At 36.5% G+C, this 25,831-nt stretch overlaps 1 long non-coding RNA gene across 1 annotated transcript in view; it reads left to right on the top strand.

The window, feature by feature from the left end:
* The window catches only part of LOC118143755 (uncharacterized), a 335,343-nt gene that overhangs the window by 272,261 nt on the left and 37,251 nt on the right, over window positions 1-25,831 (top strand). The window contains exons 5-7 of the long non-coding RNA XR_013524184.1: window positions 2,667-2,759; window positions 3,809-4,030; window positions 5,751-5,837. This is a non-coding gene — a long non-coding RNA (uncharacterized LOC118143755). The remainder of the gene's footprint in view (window positions 1-2,666; window positions 2,760-3,808; window positions 4,031-5,750; window positions 5,838-25,831) is intronic.

The raw sequence follows: 25,831 nt of genomic DNA, 5'->3' as shown, positions 1-25,831 counted from the left end.
AGAAATACTTGAAACTGGAGTACAAAATAGATGGCGTGTCTCCCAAAAGTACAACTTTGAAAGAAAAAAAAATTCTTGTAAAGCAACAGGAATGTACTCTGTGATTATGTGCTCTGGGGCAGTAACACAGCAAACATGATGGGGATTACAAATCTGCTTGCTTTGGCAGGAAGGGTATGCCTATTAACAGAAACCAGCTGTTCGGAAAAACTGCGATGCCCAAAGTAGTAAAAGGGTGTCTTAATTTAGCTCTGGGCCACATTTATTATTGCTGAAGAATGTTTTAGAAACTATCAACTCCATTCAATTAATAGTGTTCTTGTGAATGTAGGTAACACAAAGGAAATATTAAGAATAGTTCACCTAAAGTAAGTCAATCTGTATGGCTTAACAACGCCTTTCTTTTACCACCGAATGTCTGTAGGCTTTCTGACTTGTCATTTTTTATCTAGGATGCAAGGAAGCAACTTAATCACGTTGTTAGAAACTGTTTGTGTCTTCAGAATGAGCAACAGACTGTATAGGTCACTTAGAGCCTATACATTATACACTTAGAGCCCGATCAATGTGGAAGGAAGAGAGCTGCATTTAGGATTAGCTGAGCATCAAATCTCTCTACTTTTCTTAATTTATATTTTTTTGTGCCAATATCTTATATACTCCTAAATCTCAGTAAAATTATGTGGAAACATAAAAATATGGCTTTTAGAAATATTTAACTCAAAAATGAAAAATGCACAAAGATAGCAAAAGGTCTAACTGGACTATACATAGTCTGAAACATAAAGGTCTAATTTGAAGCTCTGGGACTTCTTTATCTTCATAGTGATTTCTTTTTTTTTTTTTTTTTTTGTCATGTATTATAATAAAAGGATGCTTTACTGAGAATCTGTTAATGACCAAATGAAATGACAAGCGTTTTATATACAACATTCAATAAGACAGATTTTCTCTTGCAACTCAGTGAAGGTAAAACATTCAGGTGTTTACAAATCTAAGCCATAAGTACTACAGAAACACTCCAAAGATTACAGGAGTACAAGGACTCAGCACTAAAAAGGGCAACTGAGTCAGCCTTGTGTGTGTGTGTGTGTGTGTGTGTGTGTGTGTGTATACATGTGCACACAGGCATTCTTGCAGAGGGAAGAGATGCTGTAAATAAGAATTGAAATATTGATTCAATTTAATTTAATCTGGTGGACAATACAGGAAAAAGCATTCTAGACAATGGGATCAGCATAGAGAGAGGCTTCTGAAGAAGAGCAACTGGGCCGGGTATGGTGGCTCACCCCTGTAATCCCAGCACTTTGGGAGGCCAAGGTGAGCAGGTCATGAGATCCGGAGATCGAGACCATCCTGGCTAGCACGGTAAAAATCCTGTCTCTACTAAATAAATAAAAAAATATGCTAGGCCTGATGGAGGGTGCCTGTAGTCCCAGCTGCTCGGGAGGCTGAGGCAGGAGAATCATTTGAACCTGGGAGGCAGAGGTTGCAGTGAGCCTAGATTGCACCACTTCACTCCAGCCTGGGTGACAAGAGTGAGACTCTGTCTAAAAAACAAACAAACAAAAAATAGAAAGAGCAACCACATATCAAGCTTTTTCAAAGAGCGTCAGAGGACTGATGTGTAGCAGAGGTCAGAGATGTATGTAGAGAGCTAGTCAACGAAGACTTTGTGAGTAATGGTAAGAAGTTTATCCTAAAAGCAAGGGGGAAAATCTTGAAGGATTTTAAGTAAATAAATGATATTACAGTTAAGATGTTAGAAATATTAACACCTCTGTTCTTTTAGGCTATTTATCTGCCTAGTGGTTAGAGCCTAGGCGAAGTTTTGATCTTAAAAGATCCTTCAGGCCAAATCTAACCTGCTACACAGTATTAAATATCCAGAACTGAGGATATTTTTGGTACAATGGATGAATTAGGTAATTTTTTTTTTAGTAGGCGAATTGAATAGGCTGGGCACAATGGATCACATCTCTAATCCTAGCACTTTGGGAGGCTGAGGTGGGTGGATCACCTGAGGTCAGAAGTTCAAAACCAGTCTGGCCAACATGATGAAACCCTGTCTCTACTAAAAATACAAATAATTAGCCAGACCTGGTGGCGGACACCTGTAATCCCAGCTACTCAGGAGGCTGGGGCAGGAGAATTGCTTAAACTTGGGAGGCAGAGGTTGAAGTGTGCTGAGATCGCAACTGTACTCCAGCCTGGGCAACAGAGCGAGACTCCATCTCAAAACAAATAAATAAATAAATGAATAAAAAGTCTGTGAACATCTAATCACCTCTCTTCTCCAGACATCATACAGAAGTTGTGATATGGCGTGACTTCAGCTTACAATATTTAATTTATCCCATGCCTCATTAGGACTGTGCTTGAGCAAACTTTCAATTAGTGGTTTTTGTCAATCAGAAATGTGAATTGTTACAACAAATTCCATTCATATGTTAGTGTCTTAGGTGTTAGGTGACATAAAGACAACAGATCTGGAACTTTATCATTAAGCAGTGCAGAATCTCACCTCTCTTTTATAAGCAGTTTTTAAAATATCTTGTATCTTACTGTACATAGTTGAATCTTCATTGTGTCAAGGTAGTTCAGGAATTATCATCATTATTCAATATTTTATTGTTTTAATTTTTTTCTTTTTCTTTTTACATTAGAGATGGGGTTTTACCATATTGCCCAGGCTGGTCTTGAACTTGTGAGCTCAGGTGATCTGCGTGCCTCAGCCTCCCACAGTGTTGGGATTACAGGTATGAGCCACTGTGCCCAGTCAATTGTATCAATTTTCTAACCACTCAAAGATTTGATATTATTTTAGTTTCATAAAATTTGCCAAATCTCTAAGTAAAAATAGTTCTCTTTAACTTTACTTTATAAATCAATTAATCATTTAAAACCTGATGATATTTTGCTATCCAGAACATATCACTGCACACTTGATACTAATTCCATTTGTACAATACAAAAAAAGTTTGATTTTAACAGACAGCAATAGACAATTCTGCAATTTCAGGGAGAAACGCTTTTTTGATTTTGCCATTTTAACATACACAGACTTGGTTTGCATTTTATACTTAACTAAGCTGAAGTTCTTTCAAAATCTTCAATTCTGTTCTGTTCACTTTGAATTTCTTTTTTACGTCCCATTTTCTTAACTGCTTTATAGACTCAAAGGTTTAAGGAAGTTTCCTTATAACAGTATTTGGAAGAGAACTTTCAATAATTTTTTTTGATACTGTTTTTGCAAGTTAATGGCATTATTTAGCAGAAAAAATACCATTAAATTCATAGACAGGAACAATGTGAAAAATAAACGTTAGAACAAAAGAATGCTTACAGTCAATTGTTTTGATTTTTCATCTTGGATACATGAGGTCAAACAGCATGAAAATGTCTAGTTTTAAATTTACCTTCACAGCTAACATTTTTAATATACTGTAAGTAGAAAATATAAAATTCTCATTGTCTAGATTGATACAAAATTATCTTTATTTGGGAAATTATATTTAATATGACTAGAGTATATATTGTAAGATTACTGCTGCACTACTGTAAATTTTTGAATGTTAGATGCTTAAGTTTTGCCCATTTCAGTAATTTTTTTTGGCACTCATTTTCTTTTCAAGTAGGAGAAGAAAAAAGAAACATTTAAATCTGTAAGAAAATTGCATGGTACATTCATAGTTCTCAATACTGGGCCAATTTGAAGTGTTGTTCAGCTATGCCATTAAATAAGCACTAAACACATTTTGAAAATTGAAAGAAAGAGTCTAAAACTTTGTTTGGTGATATCTGATAGATTTCTTTTCGAGATGAAAGACTTGGATGGGCTTCTCATAGGAGCAACAGGACCAGAACATTTATGAGCCTGCTTGGCCATGCCTCTATCCCTGAGCCTGGAGCAGAGTCATTGCCTTAGTGAAGGTGAATCTTCTGATGACCCTGAAGAGACCATTGGAGGGGCCTCAGGGATATTGAAAAGGAGCATTGCCTTTTTCTATAGCTACTTAATACATCTCTGGTGAGTGCTCGGTTTTTTTCCCTAAAAATAACAATAACAAAAATGATCACAATTAGCTTTATTTAACAGCTTATAACGTGCCTGTGTGCTCACTGCTTTAGGAGAGATCATTTCTTTCAATCGGGCTGTGTGAAGTAGGTTTAATGTGTACATTGTAGAGATAAGGAAATTGAGGTTTACAGGAATTAGGCAGTTTATCAAGTCATGAAAAGAGTCAGTAGGAGATACTGTGGATCTCACCCCAGAGCCCGTGCCTTCCATCACAGTATTGGCAGCTTCTGTCTTGATCCCACTGTACTACACCAGCCCTGTTTGGAAGCAGGCATATGTTCCTCAGTCCAGTCTCTTTCTAGTACTCAGGGCATGGGTGGGTACCTAAGGTCCTCATGGTTTTTTGCACTCCTCCTTATCATAATGTGCTTATGGATAATTATATAATACTTTAGTATCTCAGTGTTAAAAACTAATTGACATAGTGTTTTTTCTCTTTTTGAGACAGAGTCTCGCTCTGTCATCCAGGCTGGAGCGCATTGGTGCGATCTTGGCTCACTGCAACCTCTGCCTCCCAGGCTCAAGCGATTCTCCTTCTTCAGCCTTCTGAGTAACTGGGACTACAGGCACATGCCATCATGCTTGGCTATTTCTTCTTTTTTGTATTTCTAGTAGAGACAGGGTTTCACAGTGTTAGCCAGAATGGTCTCAATCTCCTGACCTCCTGATCTGCCCACCTCAGCTTCCCAAAGTGCTGGGATTACAGGCGTGAGCCACCGTGCCTGGCCAGAATTAACACATTTCTCTTAGGGAGTCTGTACCTCAATTCTTGGAGAGTATTGGTAATTTTTTCCAGCTTTATGTAGGGATGATTGCCAAGTAAAATTTGTATATATTCAGGGTACACAATGTGATGTTTTGATATATGTGTACATTGTGAAATGATTACTACAATCAATTTAATTTATATATCCATTACCTCACATAGTTACTGTGTGTGTGTGTGTGTGTGTGTGTGTATGTGTGTGTGTATGTTGAGAACACTTGAGATCTACTCTATTAGCAATACAGTATAATTAACTATACTCTAATGTAGAGTAACCATACTTTACATTAGGTCTCCAGAACTGATTCATCTTATAACTTCAGGATATTGTCCTTTGACCATCTCCCTTTTTTCCGTATCCCCCAACTACTGGTAACCACCATTCTACTCTCTGTTCCTATGAGTTTGACTTTTTCTAAAAGCTGCCACATGTACGAGAGATCATGTAGTATTTATCTTGTTTCACTTAGTAAAGTATCTTCCAGGTCCATCCATATTGCAAATGGCAGGATCTCTGGCCTTTTAAAGGCTGAATAATATTCCAATGTGTATATTTAGACACACACACACACACACACACAAATCTAGACACACAGACACCTATTTTCTTTATCCATTCATCTGTCAACTGACTTAGGTGGTTTTCATATCTTGGCTATTGTGAATAATGCTGCAGTGAACCTGGAAGTACACATATCTCATTGAGATATTGATGCTATTTCCTTTGGATACATACCCTGAAGTAGGATCACTGGATCATATGACATATTTCTTACCTAAAATCTCTGGGCTGACTTAATGGGAATGTTGAGAGTGTGGCATATTCCTCCCATTTCACTAATCTCTAAGGTTCTGAGGTGCATTTCAAAGCTCTATCTTCATCTCCTCTCTCCTAAATTTCAGAGGCAATTCTCCCTGGAAGGCAGGAATCCCACCATGCAGAATCAACATGTGATCAATCACTGTTCTGTATGAAGGCACATTTCTCAGGTATGTTAGAGCTGAATAATTGTTGTAAAAATCTGTTGAAAACAGTTGGTTCTTCTTTGAAATGTCTGAATACTGGACGAATCTTAATTCCGTTGCATTAAAATAAATCAACAGATAATAACAAATCATGGCTTTCTCAAACATTAGCCAGGTAGCTTGCTTACAAATAATATAAGTGGGCAGTTTCAGCCTTGAAACCCACTCATTCACAGCCATTGCTAAAGGCCTCTCAGGGGCTGAGATGTAAAACTTACCCTGTGTTTACTTCTCTGCTTATGCTTCCTCTGAGGAATCCAAATATTTTAAATCCCTTCTTTGATGCAGAAAAAAAATAAAATAAGAAGTATGATTCTTTCTTTAAAAAATAATCAGCTTTAATTAAAGGGAAGCCTAGCAATTCCCTGAGAGAAAATACTTCTGTGTTCAATTTCTCTTTTACAAATCACTTCTGTGTGTTTATAGGGAAGCTGGAATCTTGAGGTAGTAAACTGAACACAAAAGCTTTGGTTGTCCAACTAATCATATTTAAAATAAATTTCTCAAAAGCTTAACCTTGACTATGAGGATAGTGATAATTTCGCTGTAGTGTTTTTCTGCAAGTCAATGTGAAGAAAAACATATACACCTAGCCAGGTGTGGTGGCTCACACCTGTGATCCCAGAACTTTGGGAAGTTGAGGTGGGAGGATTGCTTGAGCCCAGGAGTTCAAGACCAGCCTGGGCAACATAACAAGACTCTGTATCTACAAACAATTAAAAAGTTAGCTAGTCATGGTGACATATGCCAATAGTCCTATCTACTTGGGAGGCTGAGGCAGGAGGATGGCTTGAACCCAGAAGTTCAAAGATATAGTAAGTTAGGATTGTACCACTGCATTCCTGCCTGGAAGACAGAGTGAGACTTTGTCTCTAAGAATACAATTTTTAAATTAAAAAAACCCCAAAAATAAAGGTAATAAAAATAAATAAAAAATAAGAGAAGGTTCCAAGTAAGAGGTAATAATCAATGTAAACCACTTTATTGTTACAAAAGGGGCACACCTATTGCCATTTTACTCAGATGAAATGTAACCTTTTAAATATAAAACTTGGTATTTATATTGTAAGTTTATGAACTCCATTTCAGAGAACTGAGGAAAGTCTTAGAATATGACCACATTGGGAAGTAGTGATAGTTTATAATCATTTCCACTTACGTTTAAAAAACACAGACAGAGCCCGGGCATGATGGCTCACAGCACTTTGGGAGGCCAAGATGGGCAGATCACAAGGTCAGGAGATCAAGGCCAACCTGGCTAACATGGTGAAACCCTGTCTCTACTAAAAATACAAAAAATTAGCTGGGCATGGTGGTGCACACCTGTAGTTCCAGCTACTCGGGAGGCTGAGGCAGGAGAATCACTTGAACCCAGGAGGCTGAAGTTGGAATGAGCTGAAATCACAGTACTGCACTCCAGCCTGGGTGACAGAGTGAGACTCCATCTCAAAAATAAAACAAAAAACAAACAAAGAAACAAAAACAGAATCAACTTAAGAGAACTTAGTATCTTTTCATCTTTTCCCCACCCCAAAGCCAAGGTCTTTATTTTGAATACTTCTAAGAACTTCAGTAAGATTTCCCATATTCAGAAGCAACCTTAGCTCCTGTCTCCTAGTCACAGCTGTTGAGACTAAGCTTGAAATAATTTTGGCAGTTTCAAATTCAGATCATAACATTGAACTTTATTCGTGTTTTCACACACATTTTCTAGCTCCAGTAGCATTTAACTTTCATGTTAATTTCAGGTTCCTCCAAACTCTGTTTAATTTACCCTTCCTTCCTGTATGCAGCTCACTTACTCTCCAGGACAAGTTATTGTCCAAACTCATAGGCAATCTTGGATCTGGGCAGTTTGTTAAGATCTAATGTCACAGAAGTGAGTATTTTATTTGTATTTGGGCCTTCTTAAGACTTCTGAAACCACATTGTATAAGTAGCTAACTTTTTTTAGCAATGGGAAGAAAACGATGATGATGATGCTCACCTCAATAGCAAACAAAAATCAGAGTAAGACACAGCATTAAAGTAGCATGCTTTCCAGCAATTATTATGTGCCAGGTACTCTGTTAAATAGTTTCAGCCTATCGTGTCATTTGAGAAAACTCCTGAAGAAATACAATTTGATCAGTATAATTGGCTCAATTATAAGATTCTAACGGTAGGAGACATATCTGTTTTGTAGCCTGTCATATCTCTAGAGTGACATAAGATCTGTGCTGAGTTAATATTTATTTATTTATAGAATCACCACCATCACCCCTGCTTTATAGATGTGAAGGTAGAGGGTCTGAGAGGTCACAGAGGCATATGGTTTGTAAATGCTGGAGCCAGGATAACGGACTTGAAAGTCCAGGCTTGGGTTATTGTGACCTTTTGTCTTCCTGTGCTAATAGGTAAAGGTAATTCTGGTTCTATGTAAAAAGCATGTAGAATCAGAGGAGTGGAGACTCTTGGTTGTATGCAATGTAGAGACTCCAAAAGTTGAGTGCAAACATTAGCTGACATACAGTTTTCTCTCATGCAATGGTCTAAGCTCATTCTCACAGGACATAAGACATCTTATCTTGACAGTATTTAGCTGATAATAATGGCCTGAATTCAGTAAGAAATTGACTTATTTAGCCTCTGTCAAGGGAATCTGTCCATATTGTTGCTAAAGTTCTCTAAATCAAAGTGGTGGGTGTTCTTTATTAATCATTCTAGATCTGAGCTCTGAAAAGCTTAAAACTATCTGTAAAACAAAAATATTTTCTCAGCCAGAATTTTCGAAATCCTCTGCTGTCCCCCATCCACCAGACCTGAACTATATCAAGCTAAGTATAAATTGTTATTCCAGTGATTGAGGTTGCTGGTTTTGTATTCACCTTTCATTTTCTTAGATAGCACTCTTCCCTGTGAGAATTCAAATTCCTAATAGCTTCCAAGTTTCTCTCTAACAGCTCCTGTCCACTTATCCATTCTGAACTACAGAGAGACAGTCACTCCCTTGCAAGTCTCTTTCCTTCTCCTTGTTTTTATGAAACACAAAAAGACGCTGGAAATAATATCTAATAGTTCTGTGCTTTTGACTAAGATTCAGATTGATCCTCGACCAGAAAACTTTTAAAACATGCATCCCCAATTAACATTCAGAATCAATGGGAGTTTCTTAAAAGGTATACATTAGGAATCTTGCCATGTTATATTCTGACTACATACATTTGAGGGAGAATAAAAAAAAAAAGTATGTCTTTGTTCTAAGCTGTATGAATTTTTTTTAAAGAACTACTTCCCTGGTTTCTTTTGTTATTAGAAGGTTAAAATATGGCATTATGTTGCTATGAATTAACCAATCCTCCCAAGATATTAAAAAGAGGTTCCAGGCCTCTGGAGGCTTTCTAAGAAATTAGAAGGACTAATTATTTCTTGAATCTAGGGTGCTATGGAACTAAGAGGTTTCATGGGTACTGAAAAGATATATTTGGCAGAGAAAGGCACCAAATCTTCTATTTCCAGCACTACTGCCAGGGGAACTCTCCCCTGATGTATAATGAAAAGCCCACAACACATTCTCTCTGGCTTAGCCACTGTCCATAGTATTCCACTTTCCACATACTCATGGGGTATCTTTTAAAATATTTTCTTATGTTGACTGATGATTGTACACATATAAGTCTTCCTAGCATTTGAAATATGTATATAATTCATCGAATTGATTGGGAACACCTGGGCCCCAGATCAGCCTTGTGTAAGTTTTGTTATCTAATTCATTTTGTCCAGGACCTGATGAAACTGGGTGAAGCTAATTTCTAGGTTACCAAGTCTACAAAATTCAGCAAATGAATAATGTACAGTAGTGCACAGAAAGATAACAGAATCTTGCAAATTCCTAAATGTTCATCTTTTTTTTAACCACAACAGATTAAGAGATAAAAAATTTATCCTAACGCATTTACTTTCAACTTCAAAATGAGTGTTTACAGAATTTTAGGTGAATCACCAAGCAGCTTACTGTTAGACTGAGGTGAGGAATACATACAGATTAGCAGAAAATCTTTGAGTACTATATATATTTATAATAATCCTGAGGGATTTTTTTTATTACTCATCTCTCAGCTCAAATTCAACGATTTTTTTGGAACAGATAAAGTATATAGATGACATTTTAATTCACTTTTTTAGTGTTTGAGGCCCAAATTCTTTTTTTTGTGTTTTGAGATGAAGTCTCATTCTGTCGCTCAGCTAGAATGTAGTGACGTGATCCCAGCTCACTGTAACCTCCACCTCCTGGGTTTAAGCAATTCTCCTGCCTCAGCCTCCTGAGCAGTTGGGATTACAGGTGCCCAGCACCACACCAGCTAATTTTTGTGTTTTAATAGAGATAGGGTTTTACCATATTGACCAGGCTGCTCTTGAACTCCTGACCTCAAGTGATCCACCGGTCTTGGCCTCCCAAAGTACTGGGATTACAAGCATGAGCCATCGTGCCCGGCCCCAGATTCTTTATTGTACACAGTATCTGATTTTCCTATCTTTGTTTTAATAATAGGAACCCCAGGCTGGGCATAGTGGCTCACTCCTGTAGTCCCAGCTACTTGGGAGGCTGAGGCATGAGAATTGCAAGAAGCCGTGAGGTGAAGTTTGCAGTGAGCAGAGATGGTGCCATTGAACTCCAGCCTGGGCAACAGAGCAAGACTCTGTCTCAAAACAACAACAGCAGCAACAGCAGTAGGAACAACAACAAAATAATAGAAACTCCGGGTTTTAGCCGGAAATGTGGCTGACTACCTAAAGACAATGGCTAAGCAGATGGCAGCCACAGAATGGAAGGGAACTGTTCCCTGAATGATCCCCAAATGATTTCTTAGGACACTAACATTTTATTCCCTTTTGTTATAGTATCCTAGCCTGTACTCTAGCTGATTCACTGTGTGAGTGCTATTTATTTGAATTTTGTTTGTGTTATCTATCTTTTTTAGTCTTTAATTCATTTCAGTGCAATTCAATTCAATGTTTAGATAGCAGACTTTCACTTTCAGCCTAGGTGGAATGACAGGGGCTAGATTTACCCTCCCTCATGAAACCACTAAGAATATTAAACACAATACATAAAACCATAGTTTGTAAGACAAGGGACATCAGGCAATGAAGAACAGTGATCCCTGAGAGATGGGAAACAAGTGAGATGAGCCCTGTGATTATCCCAGCTTTCTGTTTGAGGGAATTTCCCAGTCCCAGTGCTAAGAAGGAGCCCAGGCAAAGCCCGGTGGGGTCCCTGAGCTGAGGAGATAGATCTGAGAGCTAGAGAGCTAGAGACTCAGATTTAAAAAGGATCTATCTTGCATATTCTCACTGAGTGGTGATCAGTGCATATATATGATACTCAAGGCCAGAAAATACCAAACCAAAAGAAACAAAATCCTTAAAAGGATTAAAGGCGGTGCCATACATTCCGAGAGAGCCTAGAATACAGTCTCTGTTCCAACTAGTCAGAATGGAAAACCTTGTGATTCACACGGTGCTGAACAGAGTACTCAAAAATGTCATGCCTCAGTAATTGGGTATTTTGTCCCTTGGCTAGACACTAGTTTGGTCTTGTTCTACCTAACAATTTTTTTTTTAATTGAAACAGAGTCTTGCTCTGTCACCCAGGCTGGAGTGCAGTGGTGTAACCCCAGCTCACTGCAACCTCTGCATCCCACTACCTAACAAAACTAAAAACCAAGATCTGAAAAGATCAATCTGTTTCCAAGTAATATAGCTGTGTCCCAGATGAAGCTCAGAAATATTTATGGAAATAAAAAATATCCAGCACCCAACAAGAAAATATTCACAATGTCTGGCATCCAGTCGAAGATTATCAGTCATGCAAAGAGGCAAGAAAACATGATCTATCATAAACAGAAAAATAAATGGAAACTGACACAAATGTTAGCATTATCAGAAAAGAACATTAAAACTGTTGCTATAAATGTATTTTATATGTTCAAATAGTTAAATAAAGACATGGAGGATATAAAAATATTCAATATTTAGTCAGTTGCTTAAAAATTAATTACTGGACTGGAGACATAGCAGTAAGTGGGAGGAACAAACCAGGTGGGATATGTGAGGGAGTTTATGTGAGATAGAAGGTTAAGGAAAGGGGAACAAAGATTTTAATCTGGTACAAGATTCTTAATTTGAGGTCATGAGATTCCTGATAGACTGTTTCCATATTCTCACACTCTCAAGTTTTCGATTTCCTTATATGTACCTCGCCCTACATACTTAATTCTGTGATTGTATTTAGATGGCGATATAAAAAGTTGAAAGCATGTTCTTGATAATCCTCATGATCAAGATATAGTCAGACCGTGGCATAACTGATTTGGGGCCATAACTGTCACAGAAGTCAGTTGCACTATTAATTGTCATGAATATATCTGCAATTATGTTGTCCTCAAGTAATTATGTAAAGTAAGAGCTATATCCCAATGTAAGATTTCTCCCCTGGAATCTGAATATTCCTGCTTGCATTAAGATGGATTTTGGGTTTCTTCAATTTCTCATATTCTAAATTAGTGGCCTAGAATGTTATTGCTGAGCATGATAATTTGTTGAATGAATGAATTAATAATTGTGGGAAAAATACTATATGCTGGGAATTTACAGTTTAAAAAGATGATTTTTATAATGTCTGTGATATTAAGAAAGTTTGGATAATTTTATGTTTCTTCTTCAAAATATAGAGATGAACAATTTTTTCAATTTCACAACTGAAATGGAAAAGTTTGGAAATAAACCCCAGGAACATAGTTGGGCTTTTGGTTTTGTGGAGTAGCAGATAATTATTTAAATTATTATCAGCGTTACAAAATGGCATTTATTTCAGCTACAGAATAAAAGCAGTTTTATCTGCTTAGTGTATGGAACAAAGCCAAGTGTTTATCCTTAAGACAAAAAGGGAAGAATTCAAATTTAACTTAAGCAGTTCAAAGATAACAATTGAGGTCAGATGAAAAAGACAGATAACACATATTTTCTATCTTATTTCATATGAAATACTTTTTATACTGTGCATGCATAGTGAATAGGGAAATTTGTTGCCATTATTTTAATGGTCTTTCTTTTTTAATGGCGGCTATGTTGTCTGGATCATATGTTATAATTGGTATCCTGATTCTCTCTATATGGAGATAATTTTTCATGATTAGGTTGCCTGAGTTATTAGCAGTCACTGCTATCTCTTGATAGTTGTTGAAATTGCTCTCACCGAACCAGCAAGCAATAATTACCATCTCTAGCCTTATCTAGAAAAACAAATTTCTAAAGTCACAGTGAATGACATAGAGTTTGAAATTGAGATAACCATGAATATAGCAATTCGATGTTCAATACAAAGAAAATGTTACATTTCAGTGGATTGTATTTTACAAAATAAGCCTGTAATATTCAAGTTATTCATATTTGGGGAAAGTCTCCAGGATCACTGCAGTGTGTTCAGTTATTAAAATTATGAAATAAATGAGATGTCACAAGTGTCTGAATCTAATATTCATTTTTTAATTTTTGCATCCAAATTAAGTTCAATTCTTATTAAGTTTTAGGTATTTCTGGTTATATCTGCCTTTAAAAAAAATCTAAATCTAGTATTAATTTTTCTTTCTTTGCCCAGTGTCCAGTAGTTCTAAACAAGAACAGATTTGAACGATTTTATAGCTTCGTGACATCCAGTCTCTTACAATTTGTCAATTCAAATATTTAAAACCTATACATTTACATTTTGCATCTGCACATCAAAGTGCTTATTTCATCATCATCTTTCTTCTAATGGATGAGAATAACCACAGGAAATTATCACTGAGTACTAGCTTTAACACGGACTCCTATAGGATGGATAAATACCTTCTGTCAAGAACACTGCTCCAGGGAAAGATTCCCACTAAAGAGTTGGCTTCAGATACTGGGAATCATTAAGCAGTGCTATAAACACTACTCTATGACTTTAATCAGGCAAATATTTTGAAACAGATGATGATTGGTTCTAGTTCATTCTGCATAACTTGTGCTTTGTAACCACGCTGTTGCAAACATATATACATTTGCACGTAGATGATGAGTCTTTGCTTTGCTCTTGTTGATGAGTGATATCTTTCATATAACCACAATAAGGTTTTTTTTTTCTTTTAATGCTATTCAGTCCTTGCAGTAGGCAGTAGGTAAACAAGAGCTGCCTTCTTCCCATGGGGAAGATCACATGGCTCTACGAGGAGAGATCTGTTTATCCAAGATAAAGACAGAAATGTAGGTTGGAGGGAAAAGGCTACTGGGAGAAGAGAGAATTTTAGTTCTAAAGAAACTAAAGGAGACCAGAAGACAATGCTCTGGAGTAGCCAAAGGAGGTAGGGCAGTTCAGATGGGACTGAGAAAAAGGAAAACAAGGAGAGCTGGCCCTTGGATGGTAGCCATCAAGCCAGACAGCCTGCTGAGCCACCACAAGCTTATTGACTTGAATCCCAACATTTCTTTCTGACCTGTGGTTTCTTCCAGTTCATCTCCCTGCTATCTTTGCTGCAGTGGAGTGTATGTTCTAATATCGTTCTTTCTTCCACAATTCCCTATATTCCTAGAATAATCTCCTGCTTGTCTCAAACAAAGTTTTTTTTCCCTCAGTGACAACAGGTGATTATTGTTTGAGAGAAGAGTAATAGTGACAATATCTTACAGCCCTAATGAGCTTTTGACTTTTCTAAAGTTTCTTATCTATTAGTTATTAGCAAAGTTGAATCTCAGAGCAACCCAGGGGATAGGTTATAGATTTAGAATTTCCTTTGGATAAAAAAGGAAAAAGCAATTTAAAGTAGTAGAAATGAAGGAGAAATGGGTGAAAATGTGGCTAAGAGCAACTAATAAGATCCTCACCTTATTATTTGCTCTTAGCCACATTTAGCTAACTAATAAGGTGAGGATCTTAGACATGTAAGAAGAAAAAAATGGAAAAAGAACGTTGTTATGTATGTTTCTTTGATTATGTGGGTGGGGTTATTCAAATTGCCAGGGAATTTCTGCTCACCAACTATTTCTGCCTTTGATCTGTTTTCTCTTATGCATTTTTGGTGGCTTTTTTTTTTTTTTTTTTTTTGATCTTACGTTCTCAGACAATGCTCAGAATTCCTGGCGGCACTGTCAGCTTTTCGGATACCTTGAGGCAGGGTCCCGAAGTGATTAAAAATGTAGAAGGTAATCTCACAAATAAATTAATAACATGGACTTATTTAGCCATTTAGAAGGTAGTGAGAAAAATGACATTAAGACAACATGTTTGAGTGCATTGTCCTATATAACTCATCTCTAACCGCGAGTTTTTTTGAGAGAGATAGACTCATTTTATCTGTATTATCTTATCTGTAAAATCAAGTTTGGAACTATTTGATTGCTTATATTTCCATTTAGGCATAATGATTTATGATACTCTCTAAAATTGTTGATGGAATTATGGTAGCCTATAATATAGAAACAGCAAGCAAAGTGAAACTATATCAACTGAATATCTTTTTCAAATCAAAACGAAGTTATGATGCAGTGTTTTTTTGTTTGTTTTTGTTTTTCTGAAACAGAGTTTCATTCTTGTCACCCAGGCTGGAGTGCAGTGGTGTGACCTTGGTTCACTGCAACATCCATGTCCCGAGTTCAAGTGATTCTCCTGCCTCAGCCTTGCAAGTAGCTGGTATTACAGGTGCCTGCCACCATGGCACAGCTAATTTTTTGTATTTTTAGTAGAGATGGGTTTTCATCATATTGGCCAGGCTGGTCTGGGACTCCTGACCTAAGTATACTCTGGCTGCCTTGGCCTCCCAAAGTGCTGGGATTACAGGCGTGAGCCACCACACCTGGCAGATACAGTGTTAAACAAACCCTTGACATTCACATTTTAATAGAAACTACAGACATTTTAGTCAACCTTAAATAATGAACCTGTATATTATAAATGTCTACAAATTCTAAAATTAAATTAAACTGTGCAAAGTAGTAACAAATTCCCCAAATTCAATTTAAGTTATGTAGATGTTTCCTACAAAGGTGTTTCTCAGTGTTAGCAAATAATCTCTTGAGGGGGCCAAATCTGAATTCTAGGATTCAGAGATTTCTCAGTTTAAATGGTGATTTGAGATACTGGTTTATTTTGGGTCGGGGGAAAAAAACCAGTCTTAGTTGACAATGGAATTTGCTTTAAAAATTTTAAATGAAAAAATAGTTTTCTCTTTTAGAAATGCAAGTTTGCTGTTATAGATGGTAGTAGAGAGGAGCACACTGATGTCCCAAATAAAAGCTAAGAAATTGATGTTTGCTCTGAAAATGAATCTCTCTTTAGTAAAACCATTGAAAATGGGTTTCAATCATTTAACAGGTATTCAAAGAATGAGTAACATATGGTTAGTGCTGTGTTGTTTGCTAAAAGGGGCGGCAACGAAATTCAAGATCTGGCTACTATCCTTTTCAAGTATTTTGAAAATACTTTGGAAGAGACAATTTATTTACCCTAAATAATTATTTAGCAGAATTGAAACTATTTTGTCAAAATGAATAATATAAACAAGAATTCAGTTAGAGATAAATTACTATTGGGAAAGCAAAAGAATGTTGTTGTGAAGATGAAATGATCTTCAATTGGCTTTAGAGAAATTAATGGATTGAAGGGTGAGATAAGAAATTGTTATTTAAGTGTAGTGAGCAACATAAGCCCGTAACAACTATGGTGCATGCAGGGGATAATGATACCAGAGTGAGGGGTGTGGAGATTTGTGTTGAGATACTGTAGAAAATAATGGTAGGTGAGGTAAGGCCAGATAATTGAGAGCTTTGAGTGGCAGAAAATTTGGATTGTGTTTTCAGACAAAGGAGAGCCACTGACAGCTTTGAGGAGCTGAAATTAGCATCTGAAGAAGATAAATCTGAAGGCAGAATAATATATAGGTTGGGTGTGATAGAAAAAGTATTGTGTTGTCAAAGAGATTTCCTTGGTTATAATTTTCATTTTGCAACTTGCTAGTTGTTAGGTAATTCACTGAACTTTTCTGGGCTTCAAGACAATCACCTATAAAATCTCCAGGAAAGTGAGGGAGAGGGTCCTTACTAGAGATATATTATTTTCAGATTTGCTTCCAGCTAAACTGGACCAGAAAGACAAATTATAAAATTATACTATTAATCCAAGTGCAAGTTCATGATGACCTGGAAAAACTCATGCATATCCCAAAAAAAAGAAAAAGATGGCTCATAGAGGGCCTCCCTTCTAAACTAGCTGATTCTTAAGAACCATAAATAGATAAGTTAATGTATTGCTATGGTTTGAATATGTCCCTCAAAAAGCATGTGTTGGAAATGTAATCTGCCATACAACAGTGTTGAGAGGTGGGGCCTAATGAGAAGTGACTAGGCCATGAGGGCTCTGCTCTCATGAATAAATTAATGCCATTATCAAGGGAGTGAGATTGTTATACTGGGATTGGATTCCTCATAAAAAATAAATTTTGTCTTCCTTTCTCTCTCATTCTCTCTTTGCCTTTTTGCCTTCCATCATGGGATGATGAAGCAAGAATGCCCTCTCCAGATGCCAGCCCGCTGATCCTGGGCTTTCTAGCCTCCACAACTGTGAAAAATAAATTTCTGTTTACTATAAATTGCCTCGTCTTGGGGGTTCTGTTAGAGCAGCACAAAATGAATTATAAGAAGAGTGAGGTGGTGTTATTAACAAATACCTGAAAATGTGGAAGCACCTTTGGAACTGGGTAATGAGCAGAAGCTGGAAGAGTTTGCAGGAGTGGGCAAGAGGAAGCCTAGACTGCCATGAATGGGATTTTGGGTGAGGTTGCAGAAGAGGAACTGTACATAAAGTATAAAACTCCTTAGAGAGAATTAATTGATTAATTAATTAATTTTTAATCTTTTTTTTAACTTGAGGGGTATGTCTGCAGGTTTGTTATATAGGTAAACTTGTGTCATGGAGGTTTGATGTACAGATTATTTTATCATGCAAGTAATAAGCCTAGTGCCCAATAGTTTTTTTTCTGATCCTTTGCCTTCTTCCATCCTCCTACCCTCAAGCAGACCCCAGTGTCTGTTGATTCTGTTTCCTTCTTTGTATTCATGTGTTGTCTTCATTTAGTTCCCACTTGCAATTCAGAACATGGGATATTTGGTTTTCTGTTCCTGTGTTAGTTTGCTAAGGATAATGGCTTCTAACTCCATCCTTGTTCTCTTTTATGGCTGCATAGTATTCCATGGTGTATCTGTACTATATTTTCTTTATCCAGTCAAATGGACATTTATGTCAAGTCCATGGACATTTATGTTCAATCCATGTCTTTGATATTATGAATAGTGCTGTAATGAACATATGCATGCATGTTTCTTCATGACAGAATAATATATATTCCTTTGGGTTATACCAAATAATGAGATTGCTGGATTCAATGGTAGTTCTGTTTTTAGCTCTTTGAGGAATCACTACATTGCTTTCCACAATGATTGAACTAATTTGCATTTCCACCAGCAGTGTATAAGCATTTCCTTTCCTCTGTGATCTTGCCAGCATCTGTTATTTTTTGACTTTTTAATAGTAGCCTTTCTGACTGCTGTGAGATGGTATCAAATTGTGATTTTGATTTGCATTTCTCTGATGATCAGTGATTTTAAACTTTTTTCAGTATCATTGTTGGCCACATGTATGTCTTCTTTTGAAAAGTATCTCTGCATGTCCTTTCTCCACTTTTTAATGTGGTTGTTCATTTATTTCTTGTAAATTTGTTTAAGCTCCTTATAGATGCTGGATATTAGACCTTTGTTATATGCATAATTTGCAAATGTTTTCTCCCATTTTGAGGGTGTCTACTCTGTTTGTTTACTCTGATGATCATTTCTTTTGCTGTGCAGAAGCTCTTTATTAGATCAAATTTGTCAAGTTTTGCTTTTGTTGCAATTGCTTTTGGCATCTTTGTCATGAAATGTTTGCCAGGTCATGTGTCCAGTATAGTATCCCCTAGGTTGTTTTCCAGGATTTTTACAGTTTTGGGTTTTACATTTAGGATTTTAATACATCTTGAGTTGATTTTTGTCTATGCCATAAGGAAAGGGTCCAGTTTCAATGTTTTGCGTATGGCTAGCCAGTTATCCCAGCACCAGTTTGAATAGGGAAATTCTTTCTCCATTGTTGTTTTTGTTTTCTGATCAGCTTTGTTGAAGATCAGATGGTTATAGTTGTGTAGCCTTATTTCTGGGCTCTTTATTCTGTTCCATTGGTCTCTGTGTGTCTGTTTCTGTACTAGTACCATGCTGTTTTGGTTACTATAGCCCTGTAGTATAGTTTGAAGTCAGGTAGCGTGATGCCTCCAGCTTTGTTACTTTTGGTTAGGGTCACACTGGCTATTTGAGCTCCCTTTCAGTTTCATGTAAATTTTAAAATGCTTTTTTCCTAGTTCTATGAAGAATGCCACTGGCAGTTGAATAGAAATAGCACTGAATCTGTAAATGGATTTTAGCATCATAGTAATTTTAATAATATTGATTATTCCTATTCATGAGCACAGAATGTTTTTCCATTTATTCATGATTTCTAATTCTCACTGTAGACATCTTTCACCTCCCTGGCTAATGTATTCTAGGCATTTTATTTGTGGCAATTATGAATGGGTTTGTGTTTCTGATTTGACTCTTGGCTTCACGGTTGTTGGTGTATAGGAATGCTAGTATTTTTCATACATTGATTTTTGTATCCTGAAACTTTGTTGATGTTTTTTATCAGCTTAAGGAGATTTTGGGGTGAGACTAGAATTTTCTAGACATAGAATAATCTCATCTGCAATAGGGGTAGTTTGACTTCCTCTCTTCTTATTTGGATGCCTTTTATTTATTCCTCTTGCCTTATCCTCTGGCCAGGATTTCTAATACCATGTTAAATAGGAATGATGAGAGAGGGCATTCTTGTCTTGTGCTGGTTTTCAAGGGAATGCTTCCAGCTTTTGCCCATTTGGTATGATGTTGACTGAGGGTTTGTCATAAATGCCTTATTATTCTGAGATATGTTTTTTCAATATCTAGTTTGTTGAGACTTTTTAACATAAAGAGATGTTAAATTTTAGTGAAAGCCTTTTCTGCATCTATTGAGCTAATCATTCAGTTTTTGTCTTTAGTTTTGTTTATGTGATGTGTTACATTTATTGATTCGTGTATGTTGAACCAACATTGTATCCCAGGGATAAAGCCTACTTGATCATGGTGGATTAGCTTTTTAATGTGCTGCTGGATTCGGTTTTCTAGTATTTTGTTGAGAATTTTTGCATCAATGCTCATCAGGGATGTTGGCCTGAAGTTTTCTTTATTTAATGTGTCTCTGCCAAGTTTTGGTTTCAGGATGATGCTATACTAATACAATGAGTTGGGGAGGAGTCCCTCCTCCTCAGTTTTTTGGAATAGTTTCAGTAGGAATGGTACCAGCTCTTCCTTTTACAGCTGGTAGAATCAAGCTGTGAATTCACCTTGTCTAAGGCTTTCTTTGGCTGGTGGGCTGTTTATTACTGCTTCAATTTCAGAGCTCATTACTGATCTGTTCAGGGATTCATTATGGTGGAAGTGAGTTGCTTTCAACAGGACAAGAGTATCCCCCTTTTTGCTTTCACTTGCCCTCTCTTTGCCCTTCTGCCTTGCACCATGGAATGACACAGCACAAAGGTCCTCAACAGAGGTCAGCTTCTAGTTCTTGGACTTCCCAGCCTTCAGAACTATGAGCCAGTACATTTCTGTTTCTTAAAATTATCCAGTCTCAGATATTCTGTTAGAGCAGCACAAAACAAACTAAGACAATTATGAAGTGATAAGAGGAGAAGTCTGTAATTATATGGGCACATTGACCTTAATATGATGTTAGGACATCCAATTCTATATAAGGAAATGTAGATGAGTAAAATGTATTTGTTATGCCCTTAAACAATACTATTACTTTAGCTTATATTCTTTATATTCATTCTACTTTCTCTTATCCCAAAAGTCAATCCATTACCTAATAGTTTGATCTGTCTTAAATAATGTTTATACTAATCTAGTTCTCTCGATCTACTTTGCCTTTAGTCATATAAATTACTGCTACAGATTGTGATAAATTGTAAGAAGGCCAGATATTTTAGAGGTGGTAGCAGCAATACAAGAAAAACTAGGAAAAGGTAAAGAGAAAAGAGCCAGGCATTTTGTTACAGAATTCATGTACCTGCAGGCTTTATACACAATAAATTCAGGAGAACTTGGTGATTAGGTAAGATATAGTTAAAAAAAATAGAAGGGGAAATAAATTTCGTTCATGTAGTTGTGCCATATAAAATGGTTCTCATATAAAAATGGATCATAGTTCTCTGGCCCAACTTTGTAGAACTCAAAATCTGAGAACTTCTAATTCTTGAATGTCTTTTACTGAATCATTGGAACTTTGCATTTCTAAAGCCTATTCTAGATATCTGAAAATTACTTGTGTGCCTTTCATCTCCTGTAAGAATCCCAATGATGGTGCAGTAACTACTCCATAAGATCCTATCATGAACCAATTTCTTCACGTTTCAGATTAACTCCAGATGAGCAGAGCATCTTCTCCATTTTCGCAGTTACTTCTGAAAGGCTATATATATATATATATATATATATATACACACAGATATATTTTTAGCATTAATAAATCAAAATAACCACAGTTTCTATATTTAGAAAAATATGTTTCTAATCTATTTTCTAGGTTCTTTTGTGAACTGATCTTGTCACCTTTAAGGAGGTAGACTATATGCTTCATTGGAAGGGTGGTTTTTAAAAATATATATATTTTATTGCACTTTAGGTTCTGGAGTACATGTGTAGATCATGCAGGATTGTTGCATAGGTACATACATGGCAATATGGTTTGCTGCCTCCATCCCCACATCACCTATATTTGGCATTTCTCCCCATCTTATCCCTCCCCAACCTCCCTATGCCCTGCTGTCCCTCCCCTAGTCCCTGCCAAGAGAGGCCAGTGTGTGATGCTCCCCTGCCTGTGTCCATGTGTTCTCATTGTTCAACACCCACCTATGAGTGAGAACATGCAGTGTTTGATTTTCTGTTCTTGTGTCAGTTTGTTGAGAATAGTGGTTTCCAGGTTCATCCATGTCCCTACAAAGGACACGAACTCTTCATTTTTATGGCTGCATAGTATTCCATTGTGTATATATGCCACATTTTCCTAGTCCAGTCCATCATCGATGGGCATTTGGGTTGGTTCCAAGTCTTTAATATTGTAAACAGTGCTGCAATGAACATTTGTATGCATGTGTCCTTATAATAGAAAGATTTATAATCCTTTGGATATATACCCAGTAATGGGATTGCTGGGTCAAATGGAATTTCTATTTCTAGATCCCTGAGGAATTGCCACACTGTCTTCCACAATGGTTGAACTAATTTACACACCCACCAACAGTGGGTTTTACACCAACAGTTCCTATTTCTCCACATCCTCTTCATCATCTGTTGTCTCCAAACTTTTTAATGATCGCCATTCTAACTGGCATGAGATGGTATCTCAATGTGGTTTTGATTTGCATTTCTGTAATGACCAGTGATGATGAGCATTTTTTCATATGTTTGTTGGCCTCATATATATCTTCTTTTGAAAAATGTCTGTTCATATCTGTTGCCCAATTTTGAATGGGCTTGTTTGTTTTTTTCTTGTAAATATGTTTTAGTTCTTTGTAGATTCTGGATATTAGCCCTTTGTCAGATAGGTAGATTGCAAAAATTTTTTCCCATTCTGTTGATTGCTGGTTCACTCTACTGATTGTTTCTATTGCTGTACAGAAGCTCTGGAGTTTAATTAAATCCCATTTGTCTATTTTGGCTATTGTTGCCAATGCTTTTGGTGTTTTAGTCATGAAGTCCTTGCCTATGCCTATGTCCTGAATAGTTTTGCCTAAGTTTTCTTCTAGGGTTTTTATGGTGTTAGGTCTTACATTTAATCCATATGGAATTAATTTTAGTGTAAGGTGTCAGGAAGGGGTCCAGTTTCTGCTTTCTGCACATGGCTAGCCAGTTTTCTCAACACCATTTATTAAACAGGGAATCCTTTCCCTGTTGCTTGTTTTTGTGAGGGTTGTCAAAGATCAGATGGTTGTAGATGTGTGGCATTGCCTCCGAGGCCTCTGTTGTGTTCCATTGGTCTATATCTCTGTTTTGGTACCAGTACCATGCTGTTTTGATTACTGTAGCCTTGTAGTATAGTTTGAAGTCCAGTAGCATGATGCCTCCAGCTTTGTTCTCCTTGCTTAGGATTGTCTTGGCTATGCAGGCTCTGTTTTGGTTCCATATGAAGTTTAAGGTGTTTTTTTCCAGTTCTATGAAGAAGGTCATAGGTAGCTTGATGGGAATAGCATTGAATCTATTAATTAATTTGGGCAGTATGGCCGTTTTCACAATAGTGATTCTTCCTAACCATGAGCATGGAATGTTTTTCCATCTATTTATGTCCTCTCTGATTTCCTTGAACAGTAGTTTGTAGTTCTCCTTGAAGGGGTCTTTTACATCCTTTGTTAGTTGTATTCCTAGGTATTTTATTCTCTTTGTAGCAATTGTGAACGGTAGCTCATTCTTGATTTGGCTCTCTTTAAGTCTGTTACTCGTGTATAGGAATGCTTGTGATTTTTGCACATTAATTTTGTATCCTGAGACTTTGCTGAAGTTGCTTATCAGTTTCAGGAAATGTTGGGCTGAGATGATGAGGTCTTCTAAATATACAATCATGTCATCTGCAAATAGAGACAATTTGACTTCCTCCTTTCTAATTGAATATGCTTTATTTCTTTTTCTTTCCTGATTGCTCTTGCTAGAACTTCCAATACTATATTGAATAGGAGTGGTGACAGAGGGCATCCTTGTCTAGTGCCAGATTTCAAAGGGAATGCTTCCTGTTCTTGCCCATTCAGTATTCTATTGGCTGTCGGTTTGTTGTAAATAGCTTTTATCATTTTGAGATACGTTCCATTGATACCTAGTTTATTGAGAGTTTTTAGCATAAAGGGCTGTTGAATTTTGTCGAATGCCTTGTCTGCATCTATTGAGATAATCATGTCATTTTTGCCTTTGGTTCTGTTTATGTGATTGATTAAGTTTATGGACTTGCCTATGTTGAACCAGCCTTGCATCTCCAGGATGAAGCCTATTTGATCATGATGGATAAGCTTTTTGATTGCTATTGCAATCAGTGTGCCAGTATTTTATTGAAGATTTTTGCATCTGTGTTCTTCATGGATATTGGCCTGAAGTTTTCTTTTTTTGTTGAGTCTCTGCCGGGTTTTGGTATCAGGATGATGTTGGTCTCATAAAATGATTTGGGAAGGATTCCCTCTTTTTGTATTATTTGGAAGATTTTCAGAAGGAGTAGTACCAGCTCCTCTTTGTATGTCTGGTAGAGTTTAGCTGTGAACACGTCTGGACCTGGGCTTTTTTTGATTGTTAGGCTATTAATTGCTGCCTCAACTTCAGCCCTTGTTATTGGTCTATTCAGGGTTTCAACTACTTCCTGGTTTAGGCTTGAGAGGGTGCAAGTGTCCAGGAATTTATCCATTATTTCCAGGTTTACTGGTTTATGTGCATAGAATTGTTTGTAGTAATCTCTGATGGTAGTTTGTATTTCTGTGGAATTGGTGGTGATACCCCTTTATCATTTTTTATTGCATCTGTTTGATTCTTCTCTATTTTCTTTTTTATTAATCTGGCTAGTGGTCTATTTTGCTGGTTTTTTCAAAAAATGAGCTCCTCGATTTGTTAATTTTTTTAAGGGTTTTTAATGTCTCTATCTCCTTCAGCTCTGCTCTGATCTTAGTTATTTCTTGTCTTCTGCTTGCTTTTGAGTTGTTTTTTTTTTTATCTTGCTCCTCTAACTCTTTCAATTTTGATGATCAGGTATCTATTTTAGATCTTTCCTTGCTTCTCTTATGGATATTTATTGCTATAAATTTCCCTCTAGACACTGCTTTAAATGTGTCCCAGAGAGTCTGGTACATTGTGTCATCCTTCTTATTGGTTTCGAAGAATGTTTTTATTTCTGCCTTCATTTCATTGTTTATCCAGTCAACATTCAAGAGCCAGTTGTTCAGTTTCCATGAAGTTGTGCAGTTCTGAGTGAGGTTCTTAATCCTGAGTTCTAATTCCACTGTACTGTGGTCTGAGAAACTGTTTTTGGTGGACCCTAAATTTTACAGTTTTATTTTTCATAAAATATTTTCTTATTTTACATTATTATGCATTGATATGCATAAGCTCTTTCCAGTGGCACTCTAAACTTAAACCTCACGTATTATCTGAAAAACAAGAATTTTGATCTGTTTTGGCACTGCCTGACAGCCAGCAGTTCTGTTTGTCATTGTTGCCAGTTTCGTACTTCATTGTCTGAATATTTTTTTGCATTTGTCCTTATTCATTTAGAAAATAATGTATAAATAGAAAAAGTAGTAAGTGTCGGTTTCATAAACCTCAAAAACTGTGACAAAGATTGAAATAATTGGCTATGCAAAACTGATGAATTTTTAGCTCCAGTTGAATACTCAGCTAATTGAATGCTCAATTATAAGGGAAAAGAATAAAATTAAAGAATATGTACAAAATGTTAGCGATAGAATGCCAAAACTGAATATTAGAATTCCATACATTTAAAATTTTATAGGGATAGATCTTTACCTACACATCCTAATATGTTCACTTCACTTCTACAATGTGAATTTTTATTGTAGAAAGACATTATGATTAAAAGTCCTATCTGAATTTCTTCTTTACCCTATTAACCTGTGAATGTTGTTTGGGGTTTTTGTAATCAGAAAGAAATTAATCATTCCTTCTAGATCCTACACATACTACATTCAGTTGAAATGTTCTATTCCTATGTATTAGAGGCATGTCTCCTTAGTATTCTGCAATATTCTGCTTTTTTG

Source organism: Callithrix jacchus, chromosome 11 (genome assembly GCF_049354715.1).
Source record: "Callithrix jacchus isolate 240 chromosome 11, calJac240_pri, whole genome shotgun sequence".
NCBI lineage: Eukaryota > Metazoa > Chordata > Mammalia > Primates > Cebidae > Callithrix > Callithrix jacchus.
The sequence above is the reverse complement of the archived record's forward strand: the minus strand, read 5'-3'. Positions and strand labels throughout refer to the sequence as shown.